The 9,952-nt window shown below is 40.1% G+C and overlaps 1 pseudogene; it reads left to right on the top strand.

The window, feature by feature from the left end:
• The window catches only part of LOC142558282 (uncharacterized), a 33,321-nt pseudogene extending 23,636 nt beyond the window's left edge, over nucleotides 1-9,685 (top strand).
• The last annotated feature ends 267 nt before the right edge of the window (nucleotides 9,686-9,952 follow it).

The raw sequence follows: 9,952 nt of genomic DNA on the forward strand, positions 1-9,952 counted from the left end.
TAAAAAAATTGAATTTTTTTATTAATGGGTAAATCTGAGGCCCATTCCTTCTTTATCAAATGCGGTGAGAATATTTCCAATAACTTTGGAACTATTTTGGGAGCGGATAACTACCAAGTAGTCGTCAACAAACCTGAAGCACTCGATCAAAGTTCCTGCCAAGACCCACTCGAGTGAGCGGTCAACAGTGCCGAGAAAGATGTCGCTAAGAATGGGTGCGACCTGAGAGCCCCGGTTCTGAATCAGTATTTGATTATCCCAGATAACGAACGTTGAATTTAAATGGAAAGCCAAGAGTTCGAGAAAAGGCTCAACCGGGACGCCACTATCATTTCTAAATTTTAACTCGTCGTTTTCCAAAATGCAATCTTTAATTGTCTTGATCAGCTGATTTCTAGGAAGGGAATAGTGTAAATCTGTGACGTCCATGCTGAACGCTGTGCATGCTGGATGCACCTCTTCTTGTAAAAACATACAACGGACGAGAATACAACGGAGCTTCTACTCAGAACGACGTCGTATACAGCACAGTGACATATGACAAAATTTCGGTCGCTTTAGGTATTTTCATAGGGGCAGTTAGCGCAATTCTTAGAACCTATACTATTGCGTTTAAAATATTTGGAAATTTCAAGAATTTCTAATAAATAATGGACGGCTGAAATCAAGATCTGCTTGCTGCAGTCACAATCTTTTAACGCATTCTTTAATGTGCAACAGAGCTTATATATTTCGGCGTGGTTGTTGCGGAGAGAAACGAGTTCTGCGTTGAAACGCATGTTGATAGGTGTCCTCGAGCTAAAGCTTCTTTAACTTGTGTTGTTTTAAGAATATAGCCTCATGTGATCAGATTTGTTTAGAAGTTACGGTATATTGGCACTACTAACAAGACTGACCGAACCCCATGCGAAGATTAGTAAAACAGTTGGCTGTGAATTATCGACGGCTCTTCTGTACCAAGGCGGAAAAGTGAGCTCTTGGAGGTTGTCTTCATCAAGGAGAGGGATATAGATTATGTCAAGGGCACACTCGTCCACTTGGGGAAGGTTGAAAATATACTGCCGTGAAGGCTACGTTGACGAGGTTCTTATTTCTAATAAACAATTGTGTAAATTTTCATTTTTATTTTACTCCTTCCCTGCTTTCTGCACCTTTGCGGGCGTGTGCGAATGCGTTTTCGTGCATGCGTAGAATAAGAACCCGCGTTTCACCTTGTCTTGAATCATATAAGCTCTAATAGCGCTTATGTTGTACTTTGTCGCTTGCGTGTTATGCCATTGCTTTGAATTTTATTCGATATCGTCGTCGGAGAAAACCCGCACTCGCCAACCTAAAAGAAAAGAATATTTTTATTGTGTTGCGGCTTTTGTTGCCACTCCAGCACACTTATTGGGTGCCGCACTGGCCACTGATTGCACCCTTTACGCTTACCAAGGCACCCGTATTCGGTGTTCAAACGTCAACAACATCTTTGTTTTTCTTTTTTCTTTGGTTGGCAGGTCTATATCAATATTGTTTCCTGTCCAGATGAGCTTTCGTAGGACCCTCAATTATAATGCATATCACAACGAACTAGCCAGAAGCACGTATCGATATTGCAGCATCTACACTAAGATATTGAAGACAGGCTTATTCTCAAATAGGAACACATGACGTTTTTATGGTCTTTGTATAAGGAACAATCAAAATGCACCTTCTTTTCTTTCCGTTACATATTACAACTAAATTCCTATCTTCCTGAAAAAGGTTTTTGGTATTCGAAGACGGCAAATACACCGAATTTGAAAGAATTGAAGTCGACGTGGGACCTAACAATACAAGCGTAATAATGTTCCGCATTATGGCATTTGGAATACAAGCAATAGCAGGAGACGGAGTTATCACGAAAAGAACTGCTACGCCAGGCCACATTCCAGTTATGGTGACCATTGCGAAAAACTTCCATGTTATAATAATAATATTTGGGGTTTTACGTGCCAACACCACTTTCTGATTATGAGGCACGCCGTAGTGGAGGACTCCGGAAATTTTGACCACCTGGGGTTCTTTACCGTGCACCTCAATCTAAGCACACGGGTGTTTTCGCATTTCGCCCCCATCGAAATGCGGCCGCCGTGGCCGGGATTCGATCCCGCGACCTCGTGCTCAGCAGCCCAACACCATAGCCACTGAGCAACCACGGCGGGTATACTTCCATGTTGAACCCGTCCTTACAGTAAGTATGCCTAGGCAATATGTGTCCGTAATGTTCATATGTATGTTGCAGATGCTTGGAGTACTCGTTTCAAGGGGTTTTGCAATTTGGGGTAACATGTAATTCGCAATTAATGTCGTAGGCTTACTTTTTATTGTGCCAACAGTGCCTATGGGCTAAATGGACCAAACGTACCTTATACTCATTTTCAACACATAAGGAAGAGCGAGATGTAACATTCTCAGGAGGTCGTGAAGGTAAATCTAGGCTGATTTTAAATTTACATATTAAATTTCTTCGACTCTAATTTGTGGTTCCCCAGTAGAGCTCTTTGAATAAGTGCTTCGTTTGCTTAAAATGGCGCCGTCATAGGTAAGCAAAACAAGTCGGCTACGCTTATAATTAAAGAAGAGTTGGGCACCGGCTCACCAAGATGTCACTAAGTCTCACTCAAAGAAGCTCAGAAGAAACAAAAACGTGACCGAAGAAATCGCAAATAGTACTGACACTTTCGTCATTAGATCCCTAGATTGGGCTCCTTTGTTTCAAGCGAGAGACTTTTCCATTTAGTGGACGGCGATTACATATGGGGCAGTAAATTGAAGGTTGACAAAGAAGCTCGAGAACAAGTTAAGAACCGCGCAAAGAGCCGTGCAACCATGAATGCTAGGCTTAACGTTAAGAGACAGTAAAGAGCTGTGTGCATGAGAGAGCAAACGGGAATGGCTGGTATTCTTATTGACATTAAGAGAAAAAAAATGGTGCTGGGCAGGCCATATCATGCGTAGGACAGATAACCGGTGCACCATTAGAATTACAGAATGGGTGCCGAGAGAAGGGAAACGCCGTCGAGGACGGCGGAAGACTAGGTGGAGGGATGAATTTAGGGAAATCACCGGCGTAATTTTGAATCGGTTGGCTCAAGAAAGGAGTAGGTGGAGGTGGCAGCGTGAGGCCTTCATCGTGCAGTAGACATAAAATAGGCTCATGATGACGTTGATTTTTTAGAGACATGACCGAAGAATTGGCGACGTTTCAACAACGTAGAAGTCGAGAAAGTCGCTTAAAGAACGACGTTCTAGGACTCGTGTTTCTATGAAAACAAATATAAGCCGACAAAATTGGTTGTAGGGTGCTTGGGTCTGCGAATATGATAAAACACTAGTTTTCTTTACATATGCGGTGCTCACACTTTGCTTATGCTTGACGCACAGCGTGGACGTCGTCACATATTGTGCTGACAAAATGCATCTTTTCTTTTGGCTCATTCACAAAACAGATATCAATTAGTCTTACGCTGCATGTTCTACGGCGTCACTAAATGCATTTGATTTGTAAATGTTGGAAAGCGTAAGTGCATGAAAAATAATTGCAGTAATGCATTTGGTGTCATACAGGATGCAGCAGACACATAATCACACAGATCGGCTCTCGAAAGCTGTAACATTGGAGTGACTGCTCCTTCACGGGAAGCTGAACAAGCCACTATCGTTTCTCACGGCTTTTGGACAAATCGATACTTCAATAAGTGTACAGGTGAACCAAGGGGCGAAAAGGTAGTTCTTGACCTACCATAACCAATGTAAAACCCAGGACCCAGTGTCCAATGCCATGCCGGATTGGGCCCAGTGTCGCGCACTGTGGCGCAGAGCAAGCGCGGCATTCTGGGATGCGCTGGGTACTGCTGCGAAGAAAAGTAGCTCTAGCACGTGAAAAACGCGGCGCCCCGCCACCCGATATATATATATATATATATATATATATATATATATATATATATATATATATATAGAAAATTTAGCAAGAAGTAAAAATGACTATGTTACCATCTCGCACACATCCCACGCCGGGTACTTTACCATTACGCCGTGCCAGCACATGGCAAGCTGGGAATGATTTTTTACATCAAGACTCAGGTGCAGCTTTCGTTTTGCACATACACGGTAGGTACGCTATCGCCCATCAACTCAAACTTGCACCTGCATGCGATAGAAAAAAGTTGTCCGCATTCAATAGTTTGCTTGGAAGCACCACAACACTGATTTCTTATGCTAAAATCCCTTACAAAAATAGCTCTTTAATTTCTGATTACAGCTTGTATATGCGTTTGACGACGTATCAGAATGTTATCATAAATTCGACAGCTAATGTCTTTCAGCGTCAAGATGGCCGGAGCCACTAAGTGGAGAATGCACATCACGATTTCTGCAGAAGAACCTGTGCAGCATTTCAGCTTATATGCCTGATGTATAAACGCTAAAAGCGGTTAACATGAAATTTACAGGAGCCACTCATTAGAGAATACTCATTATGATTCTTGTATAAAAAAGACCCATATATGAACACAGCACAGATATTTTCTCTAAGCCATATCCTTGCTGTTCTGAGAAAAAATATACGAGCATTTTTCATAATTATGTTCATATAAAGCCGAGTTTGAGGTTGTCAATTCAAGTGCAATCTCATTGTATTTTTTTTTCTTTCTTTTTCTGGTAAGCGGATCGCAGAAAAGCGAACTTTTTATTACTTGTGAGAACATCGCCGCAAGTATGTATGCCAAACGGCGCGACGCGAGTATATTTTGTTTTCGCTGAAAACAAATTGTAAAGATTCGATTGCCCAGATATCTGGGCGCAGAAAACTTAAGGAAATCAATATTTATCTTGGTTCATGTTTAAACCCAAAGTTGATTGCGGCATGCCACGCGGAGCGCATACGCACGCATATATATCCGACAGAGTCCAGCAATTAAAATTAACCTGATTAATAGCAACGCGGCAATCAAATCACGGAGGCAGTGGCTCTTGTGGCACGCGTGCGCGCGAGCCAAGAGAGTGAAAGATGTTGGTTGGATTGAGAGGGAGCATTCGTATACGGACGCAGAAGTAAGCGCTTCTCATGACATATTGTTTTGGCACGTTTTACTATTTTTAAGGCTACGATTTGCTGACGAAATGGAAGCACTACGAGTTAGAGGAGCTGAGGCTAACGAACTGGAAACACAACGTGTTAGAGGAGCGCCAGAGCAAATAGCTAACAAACGTGACCCTAACATAGTAAAAAAAAAGACTGCAAGAGTTTCCTTTGAAGAGTAAAGGAGATTGACTGTGAGGTCCACATTCTCTAAACAATTACAAATTATAGAATTTCCACGTATTAAGTTCTCCATGAGCCTAAAAGGAAAGCACAATTTAAAGATGCGCCTATTTCGAACATGTTTATCAAGAAAGGGAATGCATCATCGAAATCTTAGGGAAATTTGCCGCAGAATGGATATCTGCCACTCTGCTATATCTAGGAAACATATTTCCCATAGCCATAATCAACCACAGTTAAGATTGAAAAAAGTCAATATTCTCCAAATGCAGAGCTCTTAGCATATATGTGTCGTGAAAATCAAGAATGCATTAATTAAATCAGTGACTTAGCTACACATGGCTTATTAATGAACTGTGCGAAAATGAAAAAAATATGATAGAACTTCAGGTTCATGCAATCATAAACAGCCATATATCAGAAAAGTGTCATGCGTGTGACATTGATTTCAATTTTGCAGTTCTACATAAATATATAAGAGATAAGTAAATTGCCAAGCACATTTTCAATTATGTTTCTAAGCTATATAATACAAAATCATATTCGCAGCACATTTGCTCTCCCAGGAGAGTGATGGTGAATGTTTCAAAGAGAATGCATCATAGTTGAAAATAATCAACAGCAGTAAAGTGCATGAAGCGATCAACAGTACCACAACTTCTGATCCGGTATTTTATTTTAAGAAACCTTAGAAAACTTTTATTAGTTTTCATCCCAAAAGAACACTTTTTCATTTTTTATTTCATCATTCATCATTAGTACGAAAGGAGGTCCCGGAGTTGCAAGAACTGTCAGGGGGACCTCCTATTAGTAATTTAACAATGCAGGAATAAATACATTATCGCAACGTAGCAGTGACAGACATCAAAAAACACGAAGTTAATGAAACAAATAAACAAATACAGAAAGGTGCTTACAATAATTGAAATTCAAAATACAAGCAAATGAAACCGATACAGCGTATTAATAAATAAATATGTAGTAATTGACGCGTTATGGAAACATAGGAATGACACATGTCAAAGAACACGAGGTTAATGTAACAGATAATTAGAAAGAAATATATGCTTACAACACGCAAAGTACAAATGTTATATAGACTATGCGGCAAAAAATTTAAATCGCCTAAAAAAGGAGAAAGAAGAAGGCAAGTGGTGATATAGAGTAAAAAATAAAGAAAAGCCATCGATACATTAGGTAAACACAGCATCATTAAAAGCTGGAAAATAAATTTGTGTACAATTTATACTTATAGTGTTCAATCAGTAGCCAGTAGCGACGTTAGTAAATATTTCTTTGTATCTCTCCTGAATGTTAATGTTGTGCGGCAGGCTTTAATAGGGGGTGGTAGTTTGCTACAATATTTCATGGCCATAAAAAGGGAAGTAAACATTCCATAATTAGTGTTTATTCGAGGGAGTAAAAAATTGTTGTTAGAGGAAAATCTCGTATTGTTAGTATTGGTAAGAGCAAACTTGATAAATGCATCTAAAATTATTTCATGATTTAGCGTACGTTATATTAGTGAAACCAATTTGAGCTTGAGCATGTAACGTAATGGTAGTATTTTTGAGGAACTCAAAATTGGTACTGCATGTGACATGTAACTAGAGAAATTGGTGATCCTGAAGGCTTGATTTTGTAAATGTTTTAGATGTCTTATGTGCGAGCAATATGTTTTTCCCCAAACTGAGATACAGTATTGCAAGTGACAATGAATAAATCTATAATAAAGTGAAGCTTTAACGTTTTGTCGAAAATACGAGAGTGTTAGAATTAGTACTCTTATTCCAAAGGCAATTTTTTTAGACCATGTCAGTCCGCAAGTTAAACTTAGATTGGGGGTCAAGTTTCACACCAAGGAAGACAACTTGATGTGCATGATGTATTCTCTGTATTGCTGCGCATGTCTCCTTGGAATGTGATATCTATAATTGTTTTTTATGTATTCTTAACTTCCTTTACGTTCCTTGTTTAGCTTACTGACACGCAATTTGTATGTGCACGTTTATTACCGTGTCTTTCATTTCTGTATGTCCACCTGCTATGGTCCCTGATGGGACAGGCAGTATTGAAAATAAATAAATAAATAAATAAATAAGTAAATAAATAAATAAATAAATGTGATAGAACATGTGTTTGTAAGACGAGTGGTGGCGTGGGCGCGATGACGCGTTTATGTGTATGAAAAACCTTGAACTGAGCTTTCGAAGGGTTGATCTGAAGTTTGTTACTTGTGCAACACGCAGATAAGTTGCTTAGGTCAGAATTTAGTCGTTTTATTGCAGTATTTATGAATTTGCTATTAGTAAATATAGTCGTGTCGTCAGCATATAGCATAGCTGATGAATTGGTTAACCAGTGAGGAAGATCATTATTGTACACCAGGAAAAGTAAAGGGCCTAAAAGTGAGCCTTGTGGGACACCCTTAGTCACTGAGTTAGTACGTGAGAGTGAACTTCCGAAATTTACAACTTGTGTTCTGTTAGTCAAACAACTGCGGAAGAGCGTAAGAGCTGGGCCACGAATACCCAGAGGTTCTAACTTGTAAGAAAGGATGTTATGACAGACGGTGCGAAATGTTTTACAGAAGTCACAGAAAATTGAACCAAAAATACGGGACTTGTCAAGAGCATGTTTTACTTTGTCAGTGAAAGTTGTCATAGTTGCTTCAGTCGAATAACCTTTACGAGACCCATGTTGTTCAGGCGAGGGAAGATTAAATTTGTGAAAGTAGTTTGTTAAGCGGTTTACGAGTAGTTTCTCAATGACTTTGCTAAAGAAAGATAGCATTCAGATAGCGCGATAGTTTGAAATTAATTCTTTGTTGCGTTTCTTTTAACATGGGAGCTATTTTATCGTGTTTTAATTCGTCGGCGAAAACGCCTGTTATGAACATACAGTTAATAATGTGCACGAGTACATCAGCGATATGAGATGATACTAATTTGATTTTACAAGGTTGTAAATCATCAAGGCCAGGACCTGTAGTTCGTAAACTAGCGATTGAATCGGATACTGCTTTGGGTGATGTAGGGAAAAAGTAAAACGAATAAGGGGTTTGCCTGACTACTGGCTGTGGTATACTGTCTAGTGAATGACAATGCGTAGCACAGAAAAAAGTATTGAATTCATTCGCGATATCAGTGGCTTCCGTTAGTACCCTTGTTCCTGTGTTAAGTTGGTTCACTGCTTGTTTTGGTGAAGACAGATGAAGTAAGGATCTAATGGTATCCCAGGTTTTGCGGGTGTAATTTTTGTGTTTAACAATGCGCAACTTTCAGTTTTATTTGTCGACGTTTCGTTCACATCAGAGTTTACCAAATTTTCTTGTGAAATGATGTTTTGTTAAAGTTTATTGTTGATTGTCAGTGCTTACTCAAATGCCAATTCGCCCATTAACACTTTGTGAGGACTACACTGTACCCGCTCACTGCTTCTTTGTTACCACATTGTGATGAGAGGGCTATATGATAATTTCTTTTTTATTTCTTGAGATGGATGCACTCATGAATAAGGTGACCAGACGTGTTTACGCCGGACAAATTCTGCTTTTGCCACCATATCGGCATTGTTGTTCAGTTTATGCGTGTAAAGGTGCTTTGTCACACATTGGTGTTTTTGAATCCCTGAGTTGTGCTGAAATGCCTGCATTGTAGTGACGAATTGGTTAACTTCCTCGGGTGTAGTGGTACCAGCTTCAAGAAGACTCGAGGAGGATGTCAAAATAAAACAGTACCAGAAGTGAAGGAGCGTTACATGTCCTTATAGAACGCATGATCACTTGCAGCTCATAGGTTTTCTCGATCCATCTATCGTAGTCTTTTAAATGTGTTAAATAATGGGCCATATCCAAGTCAAAACACAGCCAGCACGCCATCTTCATGTCATCTTGTTTGACACGCCTTGGGGGTGGAAGCAATTGGAAGAATGTCGAAACGGCGACTGCAGATTTACTCAAGAGCTTGAAAAAGAGTTGGTCTTCATCAAGAATAAGTATGAATGAAATGCGCACAGTGTTAAATGTCGAGGAGACTTTTCTGCGGCTCACAGTGGCCACTTGGACCTAAAGGAAACATGTAAGATCTGCGAAACATAAGCGAAATGTGTTCAGATGACGCCTGTTGTGATCCACCAATGAAAATCCCCATGCGAGAACGTCCAGGTGAGAAGGGGCTACAACTTCCTTCATCTGAGGCCGTCTTCACATTTCATACAGTGCCGCAGAGACGTTTACGTTCTATGGACTGGCCCTCAAACGTTGTGCTCAAGCTTTTTAATGTGGTGTTCACACGCGCTGACTCGAGAGCTCAAGTGATTACATTGAACATTCTTGCTCATCTTGCAGATGAAGTGTACATCCTGTCTGACCTTCGGGATGCACTCTTCATTTAACTGTTTTATGATGCATACAGTCACAAGGCAGAGAAAATGTTTCTGATCGCAGTGCGCTAGATCAAATTTTCTACAGGAGTGCAGAAGATGCTCCTGGTGGTAGGTAAACGATTTGGTGGACGTCCTTTAAAGCAGATCAGATGCGCCAATGTATATCCTCATATTATCCCACCATTTCAACAGGGCCACCCGTGTTCATGCAAGGGGACTGAATGAGTACCATCACTTGGCACACGGCAATGGAGCACAAATTGAACACTATGCTCT

Source organism: Dermacentor variabilis, chromosome 9, assembly GCF_050947875.1.
Source record: "Dermacentor variabilis isolate Ectoservices chromosome 9, ASM5094787v1, whole genome shotgun sequence".
Classification (NCBI taxonomy): Eukaryota; Metazoa; Arthropoda; class Arachnida; order Ixodida; family Ixodidae; genus Dermacentor; species Dermacentor variabilis.